Genomic DNA, 27772 nt, shown 5'->3' with positions numbered 1-27772 from the left:
GGTTCAGCCGGGCCTTGGCTCATTGTGCTCACCTCACGCCAGCCCGAGTTGGCGGCAGCGCTGGAGGTCCCGGGCCTGTGAGCGCAAAGAGGGAGCCGGGGGCCGGACGGGAGCGCGGCGGCGGTGGCTGAGGCCCAGGCCAGGGCCCCTCCCCTCAGCCTCCCGCCCGCCCGCCTGCCCCGCCCCTCCCCCAACCGCCAGACTAGCCTGGTGCGGGGGCCGCGCGCGAAGACATGGGGGAGAAGTTTGAGCTGAGGCTGGAGTCACCTGTGGGGGCCGAGCCCGCCGTCTACCCATGGCCAATGCCGGTCTACGTGAGTGCCACCCGTCCCCTCTTCCCGGACCCCCGCCCCTCTTTCCCCACGGCGCGCGCTGAGCCCACCGAGAAACGGAGCGACTCGAGTTGCCAGACCCTCTTTGGGGTCCCCCTTCCCGCCCCGCCGTGGTTCTCCGCGGCCATTTCCAGCCCCCGCGCGCAGGGTGGGCAGAGGGGAGCCGGGGCCGGCCAGGGGCGCAGACTCGGCCGCGGGGACCCGGCGCTTCCGAGGGGCGCCCGAGCCGGGCTGCCGTTGGCTCTGTAGGGCTGGGGACCCCGGTCCCCCCGGGCCTGGACTGCTGGCGGGCTTGCCCTTCCGTACTTTATGATCTGACATGTAGGGTTTCTTTTTCCTGGTAGTTTATTCTTAGCGCTGTCAACGTGCTTAGCTTTTTTATTTTTGAGGACACCCTTTCCTCCCTCTCTCCAGTTTTTTGTGTTTTTGTTTTGTTTTAGTTAGGCATTTTGTCCCTCTGATCTTGAGTGGGTGGGCTGGCAGGCCCCTTGGAACGGAGGCATTGTGTCCCGTAATTTGAGTGGGTGGGCTGGCTGGACCCTTGGAGAGGAGGCATTGTCTCCCTTAATTTGAGTGGGTGGGCTGGCAGGCCCCTTGGAACGGAGGCATTGTGTCCCGTAATTTGAGTGGGTGGGCTGGCTGGACCCTTAGAACGGAAGCATTGTGTCCCGTAATTTGAGTGGGTGGGCTGGCTGGACCCTTGGAGAGGAGGCGTTGTCTCCCCTAATTTGAGTGGGTGGGCTGGCAGGCCCCTTAGAACGGAAGCATTGTGTCCCGTAATTTTAGTGGGTGGGCTGGCTGGACCCTTGGAGAGGAGGCGTTGTCTCCCCTAATTTGAGTGGGTGGGCTGGCAGGCCCCTTGGAACGGAGGCATTGTGTCCCGTAATTTGAGTGGGTGGGCTGGCTGGACCCTTGGAACGGAAGCATTGTGTCCTGTAATTTTAGTGGGTGGGCTGGCTGGACCCTCGGAGAGGAGGCATCCTGTCCCCTGATCTTGAGTGGCCTTTGGAAAATAACACGCCGAACGGAAATTTACACAGGCGTCCAGTGATTCCAGAAATGCAGGGTGTCCGGGCAGGTGGGCGCCCGGCCTCTCGTCCCCCGTGGCGGCGTGGTGCGCGTGTTCTTGTCTCAGGGTTTACGCTTGGGCCCCGCAGCCCACCCTCGGGAGGGAAAGCGCAGCGGGCGCCTTGGGCTGGTGCCTTTGGGGCGCCCTTTCGTGCGCTCGGCTTGCGGGGAACCGGCCTCCAGGGGACCCGGTGGGGAAGCCCGCGCGACCCGCCCCTCGCGCGGGCTCCGTGTGTGTCAGTTTGTGGAAACCGTGTCGCGGCCGGGGGCGGGGGCGGGACGCTGGGACCGCCTGGGAGCCGTTGTTGACTCCAGTCCCCGGTTCTCCGCAGTTCTCCGAGGTCGGAGGGTTTCCAGCCCGCCACTGCGCACTGGCGCTTTCTATTTTTGCTCTTCCTGTGCCCGGAGGCGCAGCTGAGCCTGGGCTCTGGCTCTTCCGGTTGGGTAACTCTGGGTGGCCCGGGTGGGCAGCCTGAGCAGTGGGCAGGGCGGGGAGAGATCCCAGGGGTGGGAAACTGAAAGTGGGGAGAACCTTCAGAACTCCAGCTGATCCACTTGCCTCGCCTCCCCGGCCCTCTTACTGCACTTGTCATGTACGGGTTGTCTGGCCGGCGCATTTTTCAAAATGTAATAATTTGTTTATCCTTAGTAGCCGTGAAGCATAGTTCACTTGTAGTGCACAGTTGTAGGAGTTTTGACAGATGATTGCCGTCAGGTGGCAGAGCAATCGCGTCATTCCATTTGCTGCCCTTTGGCGCCAGCGCGCCTCTAGCCTCTTGGCCACTAATCTCCTCTCTGTCCCTAAGGTTTTGGCTTTTCCAGAAAGTCAGATAAACGGAACAACAGCATGTAGCTTTTTGATTCTGGCTGCTTTGGCTCAGCAAAACCTATGGGAGATTCATCCCTGGTTTGTTTGTTGTTGTTGTTGTTGTTGTTTTAAATATTTATTTAGTTATTTACTTGGCTGTGCCGGGTCTTAGTTGCAGCACATGGGATCTTCACTGCCGCGTGCAGTATGTTTTAGTTGTGGCGTGCGGGATCTAGTTCCCTGAGCAGGGGTGGACCCCGGGCCCCCTGCATTTGGAGCGCGGAGTCTTAGCCACTGGACCACCAGGGAAGTCCGTCATCCCTGTTGTTGCGGGTATGAGAAGTCACTCCTTTTTCTTGCTGTGTTGTATTCCATTTTCCGTTTGTCCTTTCGCCTGCGGGTGGCAGGACTTGTGGGATGTTTCCAGTTTTGAGGGGATCAGGAATAAAGCTGCTGTAACATCCCAGGGCAGGTTTCCATGTGAACTTGGGTTTTTACCTGACTTGAGAAAAAAGTCAGGAGTGGGACTGGGGTCTGTGCTAAGTGTATGTTTAACAACCCTTCTGCATCTTAGAAATTGGTATTTTTAAGTATTGGAAGAGTTTAGAAATCCACTGTGACCCAGCACCCAGGCACTTGAAACGAAGTTGAAAGTTCATCTGGATGGTCAGGAGGATTAACCAAGATGGCGGAGTAGAAGGACGTGCTCTCACTCCCTCTTGCGGGAGCACCAGAATCACAACTGGCTGCTGGACAGTCATCGACAGGAAGACACTGGACTTCACCTAGGAGGATACCCCACGTCCAAGGACAGAGGAGAAGCCACAGTGAGATGGTAGGAGGGGCGCAATCAGAGTAAAATCAAATCCCATAACTGCTGGGTGGGTGACTCACAGACTGGGGAACACTTATACCACAGAAGTCCACCCACTGGAGTGAAGGTTTTGAGCCCCACGTCAGGCTTCCCAACCTGGGGGTCCAGCAACGGGAGGAAGACTTCATAGAGAATCAGACACTGAAGCCTAGTGGGAATTGATTGCAGGACTTCGACAGGACTGGGGGAAACAGAGACCCCACTCTTGGAGGGCGCACACGGAATAGTGTGCGCATCGGAACCCGGGGGAAGGAGCAGTGACCCTGGGGGAGACTGGATCAGACCTACCTGCTAGTGTTGGAGGGTCTCCTGCAGAGGCGGGGGCTGGTTCTGTTGCACCATGGGGACAAGGACACTGGCAGCGGACGTTCTGGGAAGTACTCCTTGGCGTGAGCCCTCCCAGATTCTGCCATTAGCCCCACCAAAGAGCCCAGGTAGGCTCCAGGGTTGGGTTGCCTCAGGCAAAACAACCAACAGGGAGGGAACCCAGCCCCACCCATCAACAGTTAAGTGGATTAAAGTTTTACGGAGCTCTGACCGCCACAGCAACAGTCAGCTCTACCCAGCACCAGAGCCTCCCATCAAGCCTCTTAGATAGCCTCAACCACCAGAGGGCAGACAGCAGAGGCAAGAAAAACTACAATCCTGCAGCCTGTGGACCAAAAACCACAGTTACAGAAAGACAGACAAGATGAAAAGGCAGAGGGCTATATACCAGATGAAGGAACAGGAAAAAACCCCAGAAAAACAACTAAATGAAGTGGAGATAGGCAACCTTACAGAAAAAGAATTCAGAATAATGATAGTGAAGATGATCCAGGACCTCGGAATAAGACTGGAGGCAAAGGTTGAGAAGATGCAAGAAATGATTAACAAAGACCTAGAAGAATTAAAGAACAAACAAACAGAGATGACCAATACAATAACTGAAATGAAAACTACACTAGAAGGAATCAATAGCAGAATAACTGAGGCAGAAGAACGGATAAGTGACCTGGAAGACAGAATGGTGGAATTCACTGCTGCGGAACAGAATAAAGAATAAAGAATGAAAAGAAATGAAGACAGCCTAAGAGACCTCTGGGACAACATTAAACACAACAACATTCACATTATAGGGTTCCCAGAAGGAGAAGAGAGAGAGAAAGGACCAGAGAAAATATTTGAAGAGATTATAGTCGAAAACTTCCCTAACATGGGAAAGGAAATAGCCACCCAAGTCCAGGAAGCACAGAGAGTCCCATACAGGATAAACCCAAGGAGAAGCACGCCGAGACACATAGTAATCAAAGTGGCAAAAATTAAAGACAAAGAAAAATTATTGAAAGCAGCAAGGGAAAAACGACAAATAACATACAAGGGAACTCCCATAAGGTTAGCAGCTGATGTCTCAGCAGAAACTCTACAAGCCAGAAGGGAGTGGCATGATATACTTAAAGTGATGAAAGGGAAGAACCTACAACAAAGATTACTCTACCCGGCAAGGATCTCATTCAGATTTGATGGAGAAATCAAAAGCTTTACAGACAAGCAAAAGCTACGAGAATTCAGCACCACCAAACCAGCTCTACAACAAATGCTAAAGGAACTTCTCTAAGTGGGAAACACAAGAGAAGAAAAGGACCTACAAAAACAAACCCAAAACAATTAAGAAAATGGTCATAGGAACATACATATCAATAATTACCTTAAACGTGAATGGATTAAATGCTCCAACCAAAAGACACAGGCTTGCTGAATGGATACAAAAACAAGACCCATATATATGCTGTCTACAAGAGACCCACTTTAGACCTAGGGACACATACAGACTGAAAGTGAGGGGATGGAAAAAGATATTCCATGCAAAGGGAAATCAAAAGAAAGCTGGAGTAGCTATACTCATATCAGATAAAATAGACTTTAATATAAAGAATGTTACAAGAGACAAGGAAGGACATTACATAATGATCAAGGGATCAATCCAAGAAGAAGATATAACAATTATAAATATATATGCACCCAACATAGGAGCACCTCAGTACATAAGGCAACTGCTAACAGCCATAAAAGAGGAAATCAACCGTAACACAATAATAGTGGGGGACTTTAACACCTCACTTACACCAATGGACAGATCATCCAAAACGAAAATAAATAAGGAAACAGAAGCTTTAAATGACACAACAGACCAGATAGATTTAATCGATATTTATAAGACATTCCATCCAAAAACAGCAGATTACACATTCTTCTCAAGTGTGCACGGAACATCCTCCAGGATAGATCACATCTTGGGTCACAAATCAAGCCTCAGTAAATTTAAGAAAATTGAAATCATATCAAGCATCTTTTCTGACCACAACGCTATGAGATTAAAATGAATTACAGGGAAAAAAACGTGAAAAACACAAACACATGGAGGCTAAACAATACGTTACTAAATAACCAAGAGATCACTGAAGAAATCAAAGAGGAAATCAGAAAATACCTAGAGACAAATGACAATGAAACCACGACGACCCAAAACCTATGGGATGCAGCAAAAGCAGTTCTAAGAGGGAAGTTTATAGCTATACAAGCCTACCTAAAGAAACAAGAAAAATCTCAAGTAAACAATCTAAACTTACACCTAAAGAAACTAGAGAAAGAAGAACAAACAAAACCCAAAGTTAGCAGAAGGAAAGAAACCATAAAGATCAGAGCAGAAATAAGTGAAATATAAACAAAGAAAACAATAGCAAAGATCAATAAAACTAAAAGCTGGTTCTTTGAGAAGATAAACAAAATTGATAAGCCATTAGCCAGACTCATCAAGAAAAAGAGGGAGAGGACTCAAATCAATAAAATCAGAAATGAAAAAGGAGAAGTTACAACAGACACCTCAGAAATACAAAGCATCCTAAGAGACTACTACAAGCAACTTTTTGCCAATAAAATGGACAACCTGGAAGAAATGGACAAATTCTTAGAAAGGTATAACCTTCCGAGACTGAACCAGGAAGAAACAGAAAATATGAACAGACCAATCACAAGGAATGAAATTGAAACTGTGATTAAAAATCTTCCAACAAACGAAAGTGCAGGACCAGATGGCTTCACAGGTGAATTCTATCAAACATTTAGAGAAGAGCTAACACCTATCCTTCTCAAACTCTTCCAAAAAATTGCAGAGGAAGGAACACTCCCAAACTCGTTCTTTGAGGCCACCATCCAGCCTAGCCTAAAAGCAAGTTGGTCCCCTTTCTTTTAAGATCTTATCCTTACTTTGGTCTTACAGCTTCCAAACTGAGTAGGGGAGAGACAAGCGTTCTGGCACAGGATGGGACCCAGCCAAGGAAACAATATTGAATTTGAAAATTTAAAAAATAATTTATTATGGGCAAATAGTGCAGGGAGAAAAAAAGAAGAAGGTGGGTCAAATTTTAGGAAAAGTAATGAAATCTTGGGAGAAGATAATAGTTGAAGTCAAAAGCAAACGAAAATATAGCATGAGTTTAAATAATTGATAGTAACGACAGAAGTAGGGGCGTCATACCTAGAGAGAAGAAAATACAGTCCTACCATACTCTTGTCCCCAGGACTGAGCAAAACTTAAATAGTTAATATAACTTCTTGGTTTTCAACCCTTGTTGTCAACCTGTAGATAAAACACAGGACCCTTTGCTGTGATTGCATAAGAAAATGTAAATGTGATCAGCACAGACAAATGAAACAAACATGGTATTGACAGAAGGTGAGCTGTACAAGGGGAGAGGAAAGACAGAGAGCTGTGGGGACACAGATAGTCTCAGGCAGAAAGAAAATGATGAGATTAGGGGGAAAGTGGATACCATAAGAAAGTTGAGAGTATAGCTATATACTAGAGCTAATATTTCTTGAGAGCTTCTGGGTGTTGGATACTAAAGGCTGCAAATGCCTTATTATTATTTGCATCATCATGAGCAACTCCGTGCGATGGGTATCATCCATTTCCTCGGTTTACAGGTGAGGAAACAGAAGCCCAGGAAGGTTATATGAATTACTCAGGATTGCAGAGCTAATTAACTGGGGAAGAAAGGTTCCAAGCCCTGTGGTCCATGTCCAGATCCAGTGCTTTTAGCTACTATGCTACCACTTCTCCCATCAATAAAGCTAGCAAAACTCCATGAAGTTACAAAACAGAAGCAGCATGAGTAATGACATGAATATGATGTGTTGGAAAAGAAGAGTGATGAGTAGTAGTGGGGGTAGGAGTTTATCTTCCTCCTTCATGTTAGGGTGTTAAAATGGATCTAAAATGGATATAGCAGGATAAACATAATGTTTAGAATTATGGGGGTGACACTGAAGTAGCGAAAACCTGTCTCTGGAGAGGGGAACTGGGGTTAGACAGGTTGAATTTCAGTATTATTTGAGTTGCTATCATGTTCATGTATTATTTTCATTAAAAATACTTTATTTAGAAATAGCTTCAACTGTGTAAATGCATCAAAACATGAAATTCAAAATTATCTTTAAATCTCTCATACATTTGTTAAATGCTTTCCTTATCAGGATCGTTCTTATCAGCTTTGAAGGCCATTTTTTAAAAATAACAAGCCAAGAAGTATGAGTTTTTTAAAATTACAAATTGTCCCTGATAATATTGCCAGGCACCCCAGAGAGAAGGTGTGGAACTATTAGAAGCAACCTGGATATCAACCCTGCTTCTGGGAGGCAGTTCTGACTACAAGGGCAGGAGAGTCTCTGAAGCCAGGTAGCAGGAGTTTGTTTTTTATTTTAACATTTTATTGGAGTATAGTTGCTTTACAATGGTGTGTTAGTTTCTCCTTTATAACAGAGTGAATCAGCTACACATATACATATATCCCCATATCCCCTCCCTCTTGTGTCTCCCTCCCACCCTCCCTATCCCACCCCTCTAGGTGGTCAGAAAGCCCTAAGCTGATCTCCCTGTGCTATGCGGCTGCTTCCCACTAGCTATCTCTTTTACATTTGGGAGTGTATATATGTCCATGCCACTCTCTCACTTTGTCCCAGCTTCCCCTTCCCCCTCCCCGTGCCCTCAAGTCCATTCTCTACGTCTGCGTCTTTATTCCTGTCCTGCTCCAGCAATCTCACTACTGGGCATATATCCTGAGAAAACCATAATTCAAAAAGGGTCATGTAACACAGTGTTCATTGCAGCTCTATTTATAATAGCCAGGACATGGAAGCAATCTAAGTGTCCATCGACAGATGAATGGATAAAGAAGATGTGGCACATATACACAATGGAATATTACTCAACCATAAAAAGAAATGAAATTGAGTTATTTGTAGTGAGGTGGATGGACCTAGAGTCTGTCATACAGAGTGAAGTAAGTCAGAAGGAGAAAAACAAATACCGTATGCTAACACGTATATATGGAATCTAAAAAAGAACAGAACAGAAAAGGTTCGGGAGCAGGAGTTTTGATCCTCTGGAACCGTAACAAACAACTTAGAGTAAATGAATCAGGCGCCTGGGTGCCTGGAGGAGTCTGGAAGCCTCTCTGTGATGGTGTTCTTTGTTTTTACAGGTCTAATCTCATAAATGTTGCACTAGGCTCAGTGCTGTGCATTTTTAGGCTGTTATATTTTTCCACCTGTGTACTTCATAAAAGTAAGCACTTTTATGCTCCCTTTAAAAAGGGGATCTCCCATTTGAATTGCCAAGTGAAAGCTTTAGAAGGAATTCATTAAGCATACATATATGTGCAGTATCTCCATCTGTCACTGAAGTGAGTATGAATGTATGTACCTCTATCTATCTATCTATCTATCTATCTATCTATCTATCTATCTATCTATCATCTATCAATCATTATCTCCCTGTTTACCTATCTGTATCAGTCTGCTTAGGCTGCTATAACAAAATATCATAGACTGAGTGTCTTGAACAACAGACGTTTCACACAGTTCTGGAGTCTGGGAAGTCCAAGATCAAGGCAAATCCAGTTCCTGGTGAGTCCTCCTTTTTTGGCTTGTAGAGGGCCACCTTCTTGCTGTCTCTTCACATGGTGGAGAGGGAAAGCTCTGGTGTATCTTCCTCTTCTTATAAGAGCTAATCACATCATGGCAGCTTCACCCTCATGAGCTCTTCTAAACCTAATTACCTCCTGAAGGCTCCACCTCCTAATTCCATCATACATAAGAGGATAGGGTTTCAACATATGAATTTGGTTGGGGGGGGGCACAGAAATTCAGTCCTTAACTCTATTTATCTATCTATCTATCTATCTATCTATCTATGTATCTATCTGTCTCTCTCTCTGTATCTATCTGTCTGTCTATGTATCTATCTATATCTATCTCTCTATCTATGTCTCTGTCTATCTATCTGTCTATGTATCTATCTATCTATCTCTCTATCTATCTCTACCTATCTATCTGTCTATGTCTCTATCTATCTATCTATCTGTGTATCTATCTATCTGTGTGTCTATCTGTCTATCTCTCCATCTCTCTATCTATCTCTCTATCTGTCTATCTATCTATCTCTATCTCTCTCTCTGTCTATCTCTCTATGTATCTATCTATCTATGTATCTGTCTATCTATATCTACCTGTCTATCCATCTATCCTTATGTATAGAACAGTAACAGTGGCTTATAAGTCACTTCCCTACATTATTTTATCCTTCCAAAACTCTTGAGAGGTCAATAGGCCATAGGAAAAGCACTGAGTTCACTGAAACACTTGAAGGTTGAATTAACTGTTTGTGATCACTCAGTCAATAAATGGTGATGCAGGGAATTCTACACACATCTCCTCTGTCCTCCTTTCCTCCTTCCCTCCCTCCTACTTGCTGACTCTATTCCAGCCACATTATTTACTAATTCTTCCCTGAGGACACTGGCATCCTTCCTCTGGGCCTTGCAGAGGTTATTCCCATGATCTGGAATGCTTTTCCCTCAGATGTCTGACTCATCTGCCTCCCTCTAGACTGTTCAAATTCCACCTTCCCAGTAAGACTTATCCTGTCTACCGTTTACGTTGAAAGCCTTGCTCCTCTCTGCCCACAATCTCACCTCACCATATACTGCTTAATCTCCATAGCGTTTATTCCTGGCGAACCTACCAGAGAATGTACATGGGTTTCTGTTCTCCCTTCCAACTGGAAGATAGGCTGCACAGACTCAGGAATTTTGCCATTATTAAACCTAATGGAGGCCCAGTAGAACTCTAGGGCCAGCCAGAACTGGGCACAATTGTCACTCTTGTGATTTGATATTTTAGTGGGTTAGCTCAGAGCCAAGCCAGTTATTAAAGAGGATCTTTTCTGCTATTTTAAGCAACATGGTACATTTGAGGTCAACTTAAATTTTCAGTAATTACAGAGCAGGTATGAACTCTTCCTTTGTTTCTCTAGACACATGGACCTGGATGCCAAATCTGTTCTCTCTGGGTGTAAAGGGAATATATGAAGTTGACTGGCCTAAGTCTCAATTCAATAAAAAGATGCCCCAAAAGACATTTCAACATTTTTGAAAAGTACAATCATTAAGTGTGGTTCCTTATCACACATCAGGGATTCTCTAGCCTCCAGTGTGGTCGGAGTGGTGAGGGGACAGAGAGACATATAGAGAAGCCAGGGTGAGTCACCCCATCTCTCCCTCCTCTGGACCTTAGTTCCTCCTGATTGTCACTCGTTACACTGAAAACAGATTTCAGGAGTCAGCACATGCAGCCATAATGTGTGCCTAATTCCACATCCCAGTCACTGGGACACAAAATTTTGGTGTCTTAAGTCTGGCTCACACATCACCACTCACATATGTCAGTTCTTCCTCTACAGCTGAGTCAGTGAGTAAAGACACATAAACAGAAGCAGATTAATATGAACAAGGTTTTATTGACATATATATATGTACATAAAGCTGGGAAAGAGAAGGGCCCATTGAGGCAAATGCATAGGAGGAGGGGAAGCATCTGAAAACAGCAGTGGGCATCCTGCCAGTTCCAAGTCTAGGGAAAACTGGCCAGGAGCTTGGGTCCGCCAAGTTAACAGTCAAGCCAGGGATGGCACAGTGGATGATACAGCCAGCTCTCTTCCATTCTCCTAACTGGAGCTTCTCAAGTCTGGTGTAGTTCTGAAGTGAGCTCATATGCTCCTCACCCTCCAACACACACACACACACACACACACACACACACTCTCTTGCACACCCCTGAGGTGTGGTCCTCCGGCTTGCTGTAGGAAGAGAGGAGGTTAAGTTTCACTTAAAGCGGCTGAGCCGCTTTCCAGTGAGGCAAAGTCCATTCATGGTTACACACAGTTTGCAGAATAAGATCTGCTCTTCATTTGTTGAGTTTCTTCATAGCAGAAAGGAATTAGCTGATGGCTCCTATGAAGCCCTGGGCAGGTTATGAGGCTGCCAGACTCCTATGAGCACAGGCACAGCTGCCCTGACCAGGAGCCTCCAAACACAATGCTGGCTCGTCTAAGTCAGAGGGGTGTCCTGACTTGGGGACCCCAGTGTTCTTCCTGAGAGTAGAGCTTCCTCTCTAAATATGGATGGTGCTATCCCCCATGGCACCACCTGGGTTTTGACCGGTGGGAGGGGGCAGGTGCTTTGTATGAATGTGGCACCAGAAGTGTATCCAGTCACAGCAGGTGTGGTGCTGTCCCCCATGCCCCGCCCCCCCAGTTCTCAGCACAGATGGGTTCCAAGTCTGATGGCAGTTATTGACACAGGGCCTCCCAGCACCGGTGAGATGTTGTGCCCTCCATCCGCACCACCTGTGTATTGGCCAGGTGGGTCCCAGTTGTAAGCGGGAATACCAGGTCCTCCAGTCATGGGCATGATGTTGTTCCCTCCTAGATGGCCACCACCTGGATTGTGGGCAGGTGGGCCCCTTGTGTTTGGAAGTAAGGTAGAACTAGAAGTGTGTTGAAACCCACGGGTGGTAAGCACACTTGCAACTCCAACAGATGTGGTGTGCTCTGTTAGAAGGTGGAAACTGACATGTCCCTTGAGACAGATTTCTTCTCCTTGGTGATGGAACTTTTAAAAGTAGATTTTCTACGTCCAGATGGGCCCTGTGTGCAGTGACGGCAAGTGGAAACACTAGGGCCTCCCATCGTGGGGATGGTGTTGTCCCCTGCCATCACCGTACCACCTGTATTCAGCCCAGGTAGGCCCCAGGTATTTGGATTTAAGGTGGAATCAGGTATGTTCCCAAATGCTGGGATTGTGCCTGCCCCTCCTACTGCAGCAGCCTTGCCGTGGTCAGGTAGATGGCAGGTTGTCTGGCCCGAAGTAGGAACAGAAGCGGTGCTGAGTGCCCCACTTAGTCCTGCCCCGAAGTTAAGTGGTCTGGATGCCTCTGAATGAGTGAGGCCTGGGGCTGACACACCGACTCCAAGGCTCCCACCGGCCGTAGGGGCTGCAGGTCCCCTGAACAGTGGGCCCGGTGTGGTGTCGGCAAAGAGCGAGCTACTGTCCCCAGTACTGGGCATCCTGGTGGCAACTCCAAAGCCAGTAGCAACGGACACAGCCCTGGGGAGAATGCCTGGGTTGTCGCCAAAGGCCGGCTGCGTGTTGCTGGTAGTGGCGAATAGGGAAGCTGGCAAAGCTGACTGCATGATGCTGACTCGTGGTGGCTAGGCTGCAGGAGCGACTAGGACTTTATCTTGTGCTGAGGCTGCTGGGTTTCCCAATAGAAAATTATCGTTAGGCCTCTGCCCATCGTTGGCCCCCAATGTGGCCTGAGACGGGAGACCTGGGTCTAAGGAAGCTTGAAGTGTTGGTCTATCTGTTGGCCGGCGTTGCAGGTAAATGAGTCGAGGCATGGGCTGAGGCATTGCTACCACTGGGTGGTGTGTTCCCAGAACTAGGAACAGCCCTGTGAAATGCCTATTGCTTCTGCCTGGAGACAGGGGCAGACTGGAAAATGACAGCCTGGGAAGGAGGTGTGGTGTCCATAGGTACAGTGTCAGAGCTGCTGCCTGCTGAAGCACTGGTGACAGCCGAAGCCGTAAATGGGGGGCTGGGGAAAACAGGAGCCGAATGGAAAATGACAGCCTGGGAAGGAGGTGTGGTGTCCATAGGTACAGTGTCAGAGCTGCTGCCTGCTGAAGCACTGGTGACAGCCGAAGCCGTAAATGGGGGGCTGGGGAAAACAGGAGCCGAATGGAAAATGACAGCCTGGGAAGGAGGTGTGGTGTCCATAGGTACAGTGTCAGAGCTGCTGCCTGCTGAAGCACTGGTGACAGCCGAAGCCGTAAATGGGGGGCTGGGGAAAACAGGAGCCGAATGGAAAATGACAGCCTGGGAAGGAGGTGTGGTGTCCATAGGTACAGTGTCAGAGCTGCTGCCTGCTGAAGCACCGGTGACAGCCGAAGCCGTAAATGGGGGGCTGGGGAAAACAGGAGCCGCATGGAAAATGACAGCCTGGGAAGGAGGTGTAGTGTCCATAGGTACAGTGTCAGAGCTGCTGCCTGCTGAAGCACCGGTGACGGCCGAAGCCGTAAATGGGGGGCTGGGGAAAACAGGAGCCGAATGGAAAATGGCAGCCTGGGAAGGAGGTGTGGTGTCCATAGGTACAGTGTCAGAGCTGCTGCCTGCTGAAGCACCAATGACGGCCGAAGCCATAAATGGGGGACTGGGGAAAACAGGAGCCGAAGCTGTAGATGGGGGGCTGGGGAAAACAGGACCTGAAGCCATAAATGGGGGGCTGGGGAAAACAGGAGCTGAAGCTGTAAGTGGGCGTCTGGAGAAAACAGGAGCACCAGGGAGAGAGGCCCTCTGCTGCCCATCAGAGGTCCCAAACATGGGCTGAGGGTTGGTTTGGGGGCCAAAGGGATGGTTAAAAATTGGGGTGGCACAGGGGACCATCGGCACAGGTGGGGTGATGGACACTGGTACCCCTGCAGGGTGCCTCTGCTCCACCCTGAAACCTGGGGGAGACCTAACAATGACAGCTTGGGAAGGGGCAGTAGTGTCCGTGTAGACACTAGGCTGCAAGGTCAAACTTCCAGATGCCGTGACCATGCTGGTGGAAGGGATTGCCACAGAAGTCATGGGCTGCCCAGTTAAAATAGGGGGATTGATGGTAGGGACTGGAAGAGGGGTAGGTAAGTATAAAGGAGGGGTAGAATCTACACAGATGGGTGTTGGGGGTTCTTTTTCATGGGACGGTGGCTGGACCTTCCTTATATTCTTGGGGATCTTTTTCCAGCGACACTGAATGTTCTTCTCCAAGGTGCCTGGGTTTTTGGCAGCAGCTAAGCACAGAAGCTTAGGAGGAGGGGGCAGCTCACCTCGATCCCATGTCAGTGTCTCGTTCCCCGACGGGGGCGACCTCAGCCTTGGCAGCGGCAGAAAAAGCGGCAGGGGAATCTTCCGCTTCCAGGGCCTACTGCTGGTAGATAGCAGGGAAGAGGAGCTTCTTGTTGGGATGCGTGAAGACTCTTCACGCTGCAGCTCCTTCCCAGACATCGGTGAGCCTGGTGATTTGGGCCGGTGGTCTTCACCCAGCGCTTTTTTTGTTGGCTTCTCCAGCGGCAGGGAGCAGCATGCGGTTGGGGCAGAGGACACCATGGCATGGGATGGGACCTTCACCTCCCTCTTCTCACCTCCTTCCCAGGCTGTCATTTTGCATTCTGCCCCTGTTTTCCCCAGCCCCCCTCTCCTCAGTGGGAGGTGACTGGATGGTACCAGCTTCCTGACGTTGACTCCCTGCTCAGGGCAGATGGCAGGCGCTGGAGCAGCAGGGTGGTCCTGGTCAGATGTGGCAGCCTCCCAGGAAGGCAAAACCAGCGGGTGACAGCCCACCGGGGCCCCACGGCGGGGCGGGCGGTGGGGCCGGCGGCGGTGGCGAAGCCAGGTACGAAATTTGCATAGTAAATTGCCCATGTAGGACCGGTTGTGCGCCAAGCGATCCGAGAACAGAGTGAAACTGGGAGAGCTTCTCCTTAGCTTCACCTCCTCTCAAGGTCTAGCACGCACTGGACACTGGATGGCTCAGCCTGGCGCTTGTGACATGTCCATTGTACCCGTCACAGAGAAAGGGTGGGTGGGGCAGGGGGTGGGGCGGGGGGCGCATGCAAGCCCAGCCCGTGGAGAAACCCCGGCCCAAGGGCAAAGGGCGGGGCCCCAGAGCCCGACCCCTTCTGGACTTTCTAGTGGCTGGGACTTCTCGCTGTGGGTGGCAGGTGTTTGGCACCGGATGGGCCACCATGCGGAGACTGTTGGGGACTGTGGAAGCCTTCTCCTGCAGAGCTCACCCTGCCTGGGCACCGGCTCTGCAGGCCCCTCAGCCCTGTGTATGTATCGGCCAGCCCTTCCCCCACAAGGGGCCCAGGGGCCAGAGCCTGTTCAGAGCTGAGTGCAGGAGGCACCCAGAGCTTGCCAGGCTGTGGCCAGCCTCCTCCAGGGACCTCCCCCGCTTCTCTGCGAGGCCTGATGACGGGAACACCTTCTCCAGGGCTGCTCAGCTGCCAGCATCACCATGAGCCAGGTGGCGAAGGTTTCTGAGCAGGGGATGCAGAGCCCTGACTCGACTGGATGCTGCACCCCACGATGTCCCTTCCTGGCAGATAGGTTCTTTCTTCACTTCTTTTTCGAAATTTGGTAAAACAACATTTAAACCTTCGACTGTTCTTCAGGGTATACAGATGGTAGTGGCTTAGCCGGGATTCGAAGCAAGCCTGTGTGATTCCAGAGCTCGTGCTCTGGACTGTGGCGCCTCCTTATCATATATGCTTCATGTGTTGCTTTTTTTTTTTTTTTCTTGTGGCCCTTATGGTACTTAGCCCTAAGTGCCATACGTGTGATGAACACGTACACTGCCCTGTAGGAGGTCTTCTTTTGTTCAACGCATGAATTGCTCATCCACCACACGGGGTTCTAGTCTCAGAAGATACAGGTCAGGGAGCACCAGTTGTCAGCATAGCAGCACCCCACATTTCTAATTGAGGCTTGCAGCCCAGATTTTCCCTTTGGTCTAGTTTGAAGGATCCAGATATGTAAAGCTTATATTCTAGATAAATCATGGGCTATCCGGAAAGAAATTCACCAGTAAGTTATTCCAGTTTCTCTGGCCTTCCTGGGGTATATCCAGTAAGGCATCTCATTCATGTCTGGAAAGCAAATATATCATTTATTGCAACTTCATCGTGGAGCGACGTATTGGTTTAAAGTACGATCAACACAATTTGGTCATTGTGAGTATGCCAGCTGGGTCCACTGTTTACTACACATATGTAACTCTAGCGATTCTTATGCCCAAGAGAGGAGACATACTCTTGGGTGTCTAGGGCAAGGGAAACATGTGTTGTTATTCAGGAGCTGGAAGCTTCAGCATGACAGGAAAGAATAGAAAAATCCTGGTCTACACATCACTTTACCTTGTTTGAAACTTGTTTCTTTGGCTTGCTTCATTGGAGTGTTTTCTCTCTCCTGGGGCTGACATTGTGTGTTCTGTATCACGCATGTGACATGTAGAAGTTTCGGAACCCAGAGTCATATAGATGAGTAAAAATTTATTTATATATTTTAGTTTAAAATCTATTGAAAATAACACTGGGCATAATTCATATATTCCAAAATTAGTTTGACCCTCTGCCCATGAGATTCTTTTTATGATATGTGACAGCTAATTTGGACTTCCATCCCCAATAAACTTTGAGGTTTGAGGACACAAAAGGTTTTGCTCAGACCTAAATTCTGCCTGAAAAAAAGGGGTAAATATTATAAGCCCTTTCTAACCTCTCCAGGAGCAGAAATGATTTACAGCTGTGGCATTGAACCATAATTCCTTGATCTCATTTGAGAAGAGTTCAGTAAGAAACAATGTCCTGATTTTTGTTTGTTTTGTTTGTTCCCTGTTTTCTTGTCTTGCTTACCAGCAATCCATTGTAATCCATGAGTTTGTATGGCAGCAGACTGAGTGTTCCCTGGAGCTCACTGACTGGCTTTGTGCAGACCCTACTTAGGGTAGTCTTTTCTTAATGATTTTATTCATGGCTCCTCCATTTCATTGTTTGCCTTCTCAAAATGTGTTGAAATCTTTCTGTGGTTGATGACTTCCACAATGTCTTGGCTTTTATTGGTTGCTTAATTTTGGTATTTCTACAGTTTTATTTAAATATGGTTTCAGGAGGAACAGAAAGTAAAGGTTTCCTAGTCTGCCATCTTGAGCTGAAAATCCCTGTGGATTTTAGCATCCAATGTTCCCATCGGAAAAAACCCAACCTTGGCATTAATAGATGTAACACTCAAGATTTCAGCTTTTCTTGAGCAATCACTAAGGATTGAATATGTAGTCATTTCTAATGGGAAAATAATAACTATCTCATGGAGTTGATTTGAGGATTAAATTAGATAATGAACATGAAAATGCTTTGTAAGGTTTAAAAATCTATAAAAATGTTTTGTGTTATTATTTGATTTGTTGCTATTTCAACTTTAGCTGACAGTTGTTTACGACCTTGCTTATGTGAGAAAATGCCTTCTGGTTTATTGTGTTGAAAGCCAGAATATATTTTTCAATAGCTGAATGGAAATGGCATCATTTGTGAAGGTTAAGGGTGAAGGCATAAATGTTTCTTGACACCTATCACTTTACAATGTTTTCAGGAACTAATTGACTCATGTATTCCTCTTCCAAATTTTGCTGAGGACCTCCTACCAGCCAGATGCCTTCCATCAGGTGTTGGAAAGCATTTTCTGGATTTTAAATGTCTTAGGCTTTGTGGGCCATATACAGTTTCTGTAGCTTCTCCTCCCCTTTCTTCTTCAACAACCTTTCTAAACGTGAGAACCATTATGATTTGATATGATTTGTGGCCAGTATTTGCCGATCCCTGCTCTGCGTCCTCACTGAGGAGGGGGACCATGTTTGAGTAAATCACTTCTTTGAATAAACTGTTGGTCTTCTGGGGCTTGTCCTTATTCTCCTACAGTCTCTAATCAACATGGCATCCAGAGAGATCCTGGTAAAACATAAGTCAGATCATGTCACTCAAGTCTCTTCAATGGCTTCTTCACAGGTAAAGCAAAGTCCTCAAAGTGCCTCCACAGCCCTAGAAATCTGGGCCTCTGTTTCCTCTCTGACTGTTTCCTTCTCCTCTCCACTTTGCTCCCTCTGTTTTCCACACACTGACATCCTTTCTGCTCCTTGGATACTCCAAGCCTACTCTTGCCTCATTGGTTTTCCATCTGACTGTTCCCCCTGCTTGTACTATTCACTTCCCAGATATACTCCTTGCTCCCTCTTAAATTTTATCTTCCCCAGAAAGCCCTCATTGATCACTTACTTTCAGATCGCAGCCTCCTCCTACCAGCTAACAATCTCCATCTCCCTTCCTTGCTTGCTGTTTTTCTCCAGCACTTACCTGATATACTAGTTATTCTATCCATTTATTTAATTTCTATTTACATATTTATACTTATGATTTTATATTTGCTTCTTTACTTTTGTCTCCCCCCTAAGCTCGAGAGAGGCTATATTCATCTGTGTTAATCACTGCTGTGTTTCCTGAACATGCCTATGAAACATACTGAAGAATGGTGCCTGAAATTTGGTAAGAGATCAATTAATTTTCTTGGCTGAATGAAGAAATATGTTCATAAATTAATGAACAAATCTCCGGGGTTTCTGAATTGAGGACTAATGGGAAGAGGAAGGCAAATGGTTGGGACAGGGTACTGCAAGAAGTAGTATTTGGAGTACTCTGATAGCTATCCGAATAGATACGATTTTGTTCATTTAAGTAGTTTTAATGAGAGAGCTGGGAACTAGGGACACACAGCATCAAGAGTTTTATAATGCATTCTGTAGAGTTCTTTTTAAGTGTGTACAAATATCATTGAAAATATATGCATGCATATACACCTCTGTTACTTTATTTAGTGCTTTACAAGAGCCCCTCAGTGAAGGGGTAGTAGCAACTATCAGTATCCTTCGTTTATGATGAGCTTAGTTTATTCAAAGTTACATTATAATTTATTTGTAACTGTGAAACTAGACTTAGTTATTGAGTAGACCCTTCCTAGAAACCTATGACATTAATAAAACCAACAAAAGTTTGTTCAGTTTCCAATGATACACACACTACAGACTCAATTATGGGCCATCCATTTTAATGAAGGGAAGAAGTGATTTAACAAATACAGAGCAAACAGAATATTAGGTTTTGTCCTCCATTAATATTAGTAACGGATAAAGTGGGCTCCAGCGCCTTCAAGGTAGCTTGAGCCCATCATCTCTGTGTCATGGGCAGGGGGATGTTCAGCCAGGATGTCTTTCTCTGTCACTGAGAAAAATTTCCATAATATATAATGATACTTACTGAAACAGATATGGGGCATTTGGGTAATTAAGAATCCATTAGCATATTCTTCCGGAAGCCTTGACTACAAAATGAAGATAGTGGATTTGGACACTTTCGGCTCTGAAGAAGTTGTTTGGATATTCATCTTTATGCTGAATGAAATACGCTTATTTCATCTCTGCAGCTTCCCATATACCATTTTCCAACCTCTGTTTTGTGTTTGGAAAGACTTTTAGAAATTAAAAATCAAGTTAGAAAGTAAATGACAACTTAAATGATATATGGAATATTTTGCTGACTTACAAGAGCATGTAGAATTAAATATGACCCAGTTGAAATGTTAATTTTATTTTAATGTGTATGTTGGGGTGGAGTCTTCAAGGTGCCAGAAAACAAGAATTCACCCATCCTGTTTGGAACTGCAGCACACACACACCTTCAGTTAACAGTTCTGTTCATACCACAAAATCATCTTCAGAAAACATACTGTTTTCTATGTACCTGGTACATATCTCAATTAGTTTGAAGAATTTCCCAGATACCTCTTAATATGTAGTGCTCCAATTCCAATCTTGCCAAGTCCTGTACCAGTGACATAGCACATAGGAGTTTTATTTCTCTTTCTTTCACTGGGTTGTTCAGAACCCAATGAAAAAACAATGGAATGGGATCAAAGAGATCAGGGTTCTTGTCCCAGATTTACCATAAAATAATTGTGTCCTCTTGGGAAAATTATAGTTATTCTAGGCCCCTTTCCTTTTCTTTACTTTGACAGAGCTGCACTAGATGACCCCAAATAACATTGCACTCTTTCAGTCGTAGCTTAGATGTTATTGGTTTTCTGAAACAAATGAAGACAATGACACATGAAGCTGTGCAACATCTCTGTAACTATGTTTTCTTAGAGTTGCCTCCATTTTACAGATGACAAGATGGCTGAGCACAGAAGTAGACGTTTTGACCAGAAGTTCCAGAGTAAATGGAACTAAACCACAAGTTTCCTTCTTTCCTGACGCTCACTTAGCCAAAACATAGGCTGCTGAATATTAAGCTGTAAAGCATATTATCAGTATAGTTTAAAAGAAGCTGTTCTTCTAGGATTTCCAATTAATAGCAGGAGGTTTTGAAATTCTTAAAAGATCATCTAATTTTGTGAGATTTACAGCTCTATTTTCCTGTCAAGCAAGTTGTATTAGTGCCAGACAATCATCTGAGCTTCTGGATACTTCTCTGAAACTCTTGAATTTTTCTTCTTGCTATCTGAAATTCATGCCAGATAAGCCTTTTTCTAGAGCGTATGTACAGACTTGTGTATTTTTATATAGGAAAGCGATGCAGTGAGTCAGGTCGGGGGTTAAGCCCTCATTCTCAGAGTGGTATTGAGCTCCTGGTGAAATATAATCATCATTTCCTCAGAATCGAAAAGCAGTTATCTCTAGTTTTTAATCCCATTAACTATTTATACATTTACATATGATACATATATTTATTGTACCTACTAGGTGTGTTCTCTTTGGGAAGTACAAAGCTCTTTGAGACATAGGTTCATTTTTTTGTTTTCCCACAAATACTGTGACCTTCTGAGCAGGAAGGTCTATATTTTACTAACATTTAGAACAAGCAGCTAACACGGTGTCTAAGATGTAGTCAATAAATATGAAATAGATAAATGAACACATTTTTAAGGAAGGGCCAGGACATGAACAAATAGAAAATTTTCATGTTCAGTCACAAAGCCACAACAGGCATAAAAATGATACAGACAACAAGTGCTACGGTCATTCAAAGAAGGCATAGAATAGATACAACGAGGATCTCCTCTATGGCACAGGGAACTATACTCAATATTTTGTAATAACTTATAAGGGAAAAGAATCTGAAAACGGAATCACTGTGCTGTACACCTGAAACTGACACGACATTGTAAATCAACTATACTTCAATTAAAAAACAAACAAACAGACAGCAGCAACAACAAAAACCCAAAGAGGTCATAGAAGTTCTTATGAGATTCCGTAAGAGAAGAGAAGCCAAATGAGGACAGGAGAGAAGGCTTTTGAATCAGTTCAGAGGAGAAGTCACAGAGGAACTAGTCTTTGACCTGAACTTGAGATTAAGATTAAGATGAATTAATCTTAATTAATTAAGATTGCAACACAGGGATATTACAGATGAAGGTAATCACATAAACTTACTATACTGAAACTTGCAGAGGTTATGAGTGTTGTTCAAGATCCCAGCGCAAGTGCATTGTGGAATCAGAATTTTAAGTGAGGCCTAATGAACTAAAAACAAACAAACACAAAAACAAGCCCTTCCTGTGATACCACGTTGCCTTTGAAGTCATTTTTTTGGTGGGTTGGTAGAAACTGGTTCCAGTGTTTCTTGCAGGAATGACTAGTTCTGTCCCCCCGCGGCCCCCCATTCCCGAGTTGATCCTCCAAGTTTCCTCTTGGCAATATGCTGCCTCAGTTGAGAGAATGGGCTACTTGGGGACCATGGAGGATGTCCCGTAATAAAGCTTAGAGTCAGCAACTGAGGAGTCTTTTTTTTAAACTGAAGTTATTAAAGAAACATTTGTGATCAAGAGACATTGTTCTGTGCAAACTTATAAGGGCTGTGCAAATCCAGAATCCTCAAGCACCTCCTTATCCACCAATCCCAAGAGTCCTCTGTGTTTTTGAATTTTTATAGAAGAGAATCTTAGAAAATTTTTTTTAATTACTTGGATAATGAAATAAGAATTAGTCCATATTAAAGACATTATATCAAAGTTAATGAAACCTTGTTGGAGAATTTTCATACATTGGTAAATACAGATAATTTTAAGGAAAGAGATTTTAGGGAAGATGCCTTATTGAGACTGGAAAAACTTTCATAATTTTGCATCTTCTATAAATAAAAGATTAAAGCCATATAGTAACCCTGGGATTTTCTCACTGAAACTTTTTCCTGGATTTTCTCATTGAAAATTCATGCTCAGAAAGCATTCTCCCGTCTGCCCTGTGTTCCCACGTCTGTATACGGAGTCTTTTCTCCTGACCATCCCTTTGATCCTCCTCCCCATCTAATTCAGTTCCCTCCTTCTTTGTTCTTTGTGATGTTCTTGGACCCAATTTAAATGGGGGGGGGGGGGTCCCCATACATCCAACAAGCAATTCTTCAGACACTAGCTGGGTGTCTTACAATTTAACTCAATTCTGACACTATCTACCCAGAGATAGTGTCAGACCCCACAAGTTAAGTGTTCAGTCCTACCAGACTTCTTCCCCCAATACCCACTTCAGTTGCCAGTCACAAGCCCAGGTTATCACCTGTGCTTCTGACTGACTGGCTATAGATTAGAGGTTCCAACAACCTCCTCCTTGGACTTCAGAAGCCAGTCTCAAGTTTAGGTTGTTACCTGCATTTCTAACCAACTGGCTATAAATCAGAGTTTCCCACAGCCCCCTCCTTGGGTTCAATTAATTTGCTAGAGCAGCTCACAGAAATCAGAGAAATATTTTACTTACTAGATTCATTGTAAAAGGATCTAACTGGGGAACAGCCAAATGGAAGAGATGCAGAGGGCAAAGTGTGTGGGAGGGGCACAGAGCTTCCATGCCCTCTCCAGGCGCCACTCTCCCTGCACCTCCACGTGTTCACCAACCCAGAAGCTCTCTGAGTCCCATCTTTTCAGGGTTTTATGGAGGCTTTATTACATAGTCATGATTACTTAAATCAACTGCCATTAGCAATTGATTCAACCTCCAGTCCCCATCCTTAGGTGGTGTCCCAAAGTTAGCTCATTAATATAACAAAAGACACCTTCGTGGTCCTCATTACTTAGGATATTATCAGGGTTTTGGGAGCTGTGAGCCAGGAACCATGGATGAAGACCAAATACATATTTTCTGAATGACCAAAAAATATTTTTTCTTATAAATCACATTCTTGTACCTGTGAACATACCTGACTACCCCTGGCACACAACAATCTTTGGTTTCTCTGAACTGTATAACTCTTGTCAGTAATAACAGGAGTATCTACCTATGTACTGTGTTAAGCACTTCAGTTAAAATATTCCATTTAATTCTGAAAAAAATAACTTATTTAAGTGTCGTTATCATCCTCATTTACAGATGAAGAAACAGACTAACCTAATCAATAAAGTATAAGTAGAAAGACTAAGCAAATAAATCACACAAGGTCATTCAATGAATGAAGTATGTCAGGTATGCCTCCAAAATCTGTGCTCTTAATGACATTCTATTTTCTGTCTCACTGATTTGGCAGTTATATTGTGGTGTGTGTGTGTATGTGTCTGTGTCAACAGATAAATAGATGGACAGATCTGTATCTGTGTCAACAGATAGATAAATTGATGGACAGATCTTTATTTTAACTTTTGCATCTTGAGAGCAGGGAGCACATTTCATACCTCTCCATGCCACAGACACTTAGCATGTTCCTCTGAAAAGGGTAGTGCCAAAATACATATTTGTGTGAAGGTGATGTTGTTACTTATACAGAAAGTCTAGAGCTCAAGTATGGCCTTTTCTGTGCCTCATATGAAATCAATTTTTATTAACACAATAGACATAAGACAGTTGTTCTTATATCTAAACTCCATGGAGAATATAAGGAGCATACTTGCATCTCGTTAGGATACTAAGGCATAACATATAAATAATTAAGTCAAAATACCAGGCAGAGTATGGCAAATGTCAAAAGAAAGCAGAAAATACGTACTATAGGAAGAGAGAGAAAGAATACCAAAATATGCCAGGAAAATGCCTCCTAGGGACAGGAATTGGAATTGGATTAGGTAACTGCACTGGTGGGAGGCATTTTATATTGGGGGAGAATTATGTTAGCAAGGGTGAGAGGGAGAAAAACACATGGAAATATTTATGGTTGGTTAATAGGCTAATTTGGCTAAAGAATCATATGGGGGAGAAGTGTGAGAGATAGGCTATAAAGTTGGGATCCGAGTATGACAGGTTTTAAACAACAGACTGAGTTAAAGACATAATTCCATAAACAATCAAGGAATTATTAAGGGAATGAAAAGGAAGGAGTTTATCCAAAAAATAATTGAGTAGCTCACAAGACTTCTTGATAAATGATACGTGACATTTCTTCACTAACTTAGTCAAAATGGAAAAAGAAATTCAAAGATGAACATGGAAGATTGGCAGAATAAATACACAACACACACACACACACACACACACACACACACACAGGAGAATGTGATTACTTACTAAATAAGTAAAAAAATCATCAGGTCCAATTCTCAGTCAAACACTTGAAGAAGTTTATAATCCTCTATTGGCTCTTTTGCTTAACTTTCAACCTTTTCTCTATTTTCATCTTTTTTGTAGAAGAAACCTTCAAAATAAAGATACCTCCATATCCTCCTTAGAAATTAACTCAGATTAAAAAAATCATATAAAAAAAAGGAAGGGATCTATATGTTAAAAGAGACTTAAGAGATGTATCAAACAATTGTGATGTGTAGACCATATTTGGATTCTAATTTGAACAAATAAACAATTACAAAACATTTATAAATAAGACAATCAGGAAAAGCTGAACACTAACTAGATACTTGATATTATAGAATTATTATTTAATTTTATATATGATAATGGTTTGTGATTATTTTTTAAAAAGAATGCTTTTAAAGATACATACTAAAATCTTCAGAAGTAAAAGGATTTCCTTCTAAATAGTTTAGAGTGGGCAAAATGGATGTGAATATGGATAAAACAAGAATGGGCCTGAGTTGATAATTGCTGAAGCTGGGTAATAAGTATACGGAGTTTTGTATATGTTTTAAATTATCCATAGGAAAAAAAGAAATCTATTTTCTAATTTAAAAAATCACCTTTAATGCATGGATATTCATTTATATAAAACATAAAAATGTTCTAGTCACATTTCCCCATGGAGTCCTACAGATATTATCAAATCTTCTCAATGCTGATTAATTTATGAACATTACCAAACTACAAAAAATAAAACTTTGCATTTATCAAATATCATTTACAGAGAGCTTTTTTACATATAACTTATGACTTTAGACTCTAGTTAATTTTCTCAGAATTAGTGGTAACAGTTCCAGTTTCACTTTTGCCTAACAGATAGTAAAAATATGACAATTAATTAGAAATAAAAAATCACTGAGGATAATAAACTAATTTAAAAATTAAGAAATTATAAGCATTTGTGAGCTCATATTTATATATAAGAAAGTGAAGCTACTTGCAATTCATTCTCTTTTTTTTAATTGAAGGATAATCGACCTCAACATTATGTTAGGTCCAGGTGCACAACATATTTCTTTACATTACAAAATGCTCACCATGATAAATCTAGTTACCATCTGTCACCATACAAGGTTATTACAATATTGTTGACTATATTCCCCATGCTGTACATTTCATACCCACAATTCATTATCTGTTTACTAGAGCAGACCCCGAGGAATTCATACAAAACAGCTGTTTTGTCTTTCTCTAGTAATAATAATAGAATAAACCTAAAAGTATTAAAACGCTTTGTCAAGAGGAAGGGTATATGGGGATATATGTACGCATATAGCTGATTCACTTTGTTGTACAGCAGAAACTAACACAACACTGTAAAGCAATTATACTCCAATAAAGATGTATTAAAAAAAGTGTCATCTCTTTTATACAATTATGCTTTGTCAGGGACTATTTATAGCACTGTGAAAATTAGAGAACATAGTATTCCTTTTGACTTTCAGAAAAATTGTTAAGCATCAAATTGCATGTCAAGGGAAAAATGATCTCATGGAAAAATTAACAGGTCTCACTATTTTCCACTGCTTCCTCACAGCCCCCACTCCCAAATACATAGAGGATAGGTAGCCATTACCCTCCAATAAAATAAAACTAGCATCAAAACTAAAACCATGCCTTACCTCCTTTGATGCAATAAGTATGCTGCTGAAAGGGGGACATTTTAAATACGTTGAAAGAACTAGAGAATTTGCGTTCCAAATGGAAACTTGTGGTAAATGCTTTCTGAAAGAAACGAGGATTATGGAGGTGACTATCCAGAACCTGATATACGTGGGTTATTAACTGGGATTTTCTCATACTGCCTGTCCTTAAAGCTGGGGTCACCTCTAAAAAGGCTAAGTCTATTCTATGACTTCAAAATCTCTCAGTTTATCCATGAACATTCTTTGTAGACATTTTCTCCTTCTTAGCTGTCATTTATGTGATTTTCAGAAACAGTAAAATTTTCATCTTACCTGGAAATTGAAAATATACTGAACCAAAGAACGAATGTCTCTGTCTGGGACCATACATTTAAACGTCAAGAGCGTACTCCACACTATAGCAAATGTACGAAGGAAAAACGGCAAGCTCAAGCTTCGAAAATCCTCAACTAAGGAAGAAGTTTCTTTAAAAAATATAGCTAAGGCAATGAGTAAATATTACAGACTTGCTCATATTTCTTAAGTACTGAGAAAACAAAGGATATCCAGACTTTCTCTAATATGAATCTTAAGAAGTTTTGTGCAAGAAGTAAAAGAAGTCTCTCCTGGAGACCTGGAAGATCCTGTATCCAAGGAAGGTTGAGATCAGGTGCTGGATTGATTTATTGTGTGGAAAGAGCACCTGTGAAATTGCTGGCATTAATCCTAGAATCTGGAAGTTGAATCTCTCCGATGAATCCTGACTCAAATATGTGAATGCTTATGGTGGCTTTGTTTGTAATCTTGCAGCTGTTAAGAACTGAAAACAACCAAACAACCAAAATGCCCTTCAGTCTGTGATTCAGAATAATACTCATTAATAAAAAGGAATGAACTATTGATACACACAACAGTATGGTTGAATCCCAAATGCATTCTGCCAAGTCCAAAGGCTATATACTGTATGATTCCATTTATATGGCATTCTGAAAAAGCAAAACTTCAGGGGCAAGAAACAGATTTGTGGTTGTCAGAGGTTGGGGCTGAGGGAAGAGATTGACTATAAAGGGGCATGGGAGAACTTTTTGGGGTAATGGAACTGTTCTATATTCTGATTGTAGTGGTAGTTATATAATTGTATGCATTTGTCAAATCTTGAAAAACTGTATAGTAAAAAAAGTGACTTTTACTGCATATAAATTATATCTTAATTTAAATATTAACAACCTACTCCATTAAAAATGAAATGATAAATAAGCTAAAAAAATAAAACGCTTTGAAAATATTTTGGAATTCAATTGTTCCATTAATAAAATGGAAGTCAATAAACAATTTATTATACCATTGATATAGCAATTTGTTAATTGAAATTAACATTAATAAAACAAATTATTATACCTCCCACAAAGTAGTGTAAATTACTTCAATTTGATCATACTTTTAAAATTCCTTTTTAAAATTTTTTTGTACATCAGGTTCTTATTAGTCA

At 43.6% G+C, this 27772-nt stretch overlaps 1 long non-coding RNA gene across 1 annotated transcript; it reads left to right on the top strand.

Annotated features, from left to right (window-relative positions):
- Positions 1-53: 53 nt before the first annotated feature.
- On the top strand, positions 54-27568 carry LOC132353705 (uncharacterized). Its single transcript, XR_009499070.1, has 4 exons — positions 54-314; positions 17976-18062; positions 18506-18596; positions 26594-27568. It is a non-coding gene; the product is annotated as an uncharacterized LOC132353705 (long non-coding RNA).
- The last annotated feature ends 204 nt before the right edge of the window (positions 27569-27772 follow it).

Source organism: Balaenoptera ricei, chromosome 1, assembly GCF_028023285.1.
Source record: "Balaenoptera ricei isolate mBalRic1 chromosome 1, mBalRic1.hap2, whole genome shotgun sequence".
Taxonomy (NCBI): Eukaryota; Metazoa; Chordata; class Mammalia; order Artiodactyla; family Balaenopteridae; genus Balaenoptera; species Balaenoptera ricei.
This window is presented reverse-complemented; position numbering and strand designations above follow the sequence as displayed.